Genomic DNA, 863 nt, shown 5'->3' with positions numbered 1-863 from the left:
GGGGGGGGGGGGGGGGTGTCAGCGTCTTAAGATTGCCCCACTGAACTACTGAACTTGTGTGGTCCTTGAACCATACAGAAGTTTGGATTCGTGGGCAGGCAAGGAGGAGGCGGGTTCCAATTTTGTCTTTTCCGCCCAGGGCACCGAACAGTGAACACTCTAATATTGACATTGAGCTTTCAGGGTGACGGTGAGGGGGAATGGTGTTTAGTGTGACTTTCTGACTATAGACTCAGCTAGGGCATGAGCCCGGCATCCGGGGATTGGGTGGGTCACTGGTCAGCTGGCTGGCTGTATGAGCTGTATGCACCTGGGATGGGTGGGTCAGAGGATGAAATGTCGACATCGTGGCCACCGACCATCTTCTAACTAGTGCCCTGTATTAGATAATACAGGGCACTACTTCTAACCTAAACTCGGAGAAAAGATTTGAAGTACGCCATTGGCCTAGGTCTCTTCAGACACGAACGGCTAGAAATAGGGACTGGCATTCAGTTTTATTGTTTTATGGAATTTTTGTCCACATAAAAAAACTCACATGACTAAAAAGAATGATAAAAACTATGAGTTTAAAAAAAACCAATTCAATAAAAATTTGGAGCGCACTTAGTTTGAGATTAAGATTTGATCTTGTAAACCGCTTTATACTTGAATGTATTGGTCAAAGTTTCATCGTTTTTCAAAGTGCCCCGATTATATCTTAGCTTCAATTTCCAACGAAATGATACCAATTTTCAATGTCACAAAAGTAAAAGATTATTTTTTACTATTTCTATTTATTTCGTCTCTTCTCTCTAGAGCTCCTTCATGGTTTAATTTGCTTCCCTCTAATATTCGTAGGGAATATATACGTAGGCCTTGTT

This window comes from Tigriopus californicus, chromosome 3 (assembly GCF_007210705.1).
Source record: "Tigriopus californicus strain San Diego chromosome 3, Tcal_SD_v2.1, whole genome shotgun sequence".
Taxonomy (NCBI): domain Eukaryota; kingdom Metazoa; phylum Arthropoda; class Copepoda; order Harpacticoida; family Harpacticidae; genus Tigriopus; species Tigriopus californicus.
The sequence above is the reverse complement of the archived record's forward strand: the minus strand, read 5'-3'. Positions refer to the sequence as shown.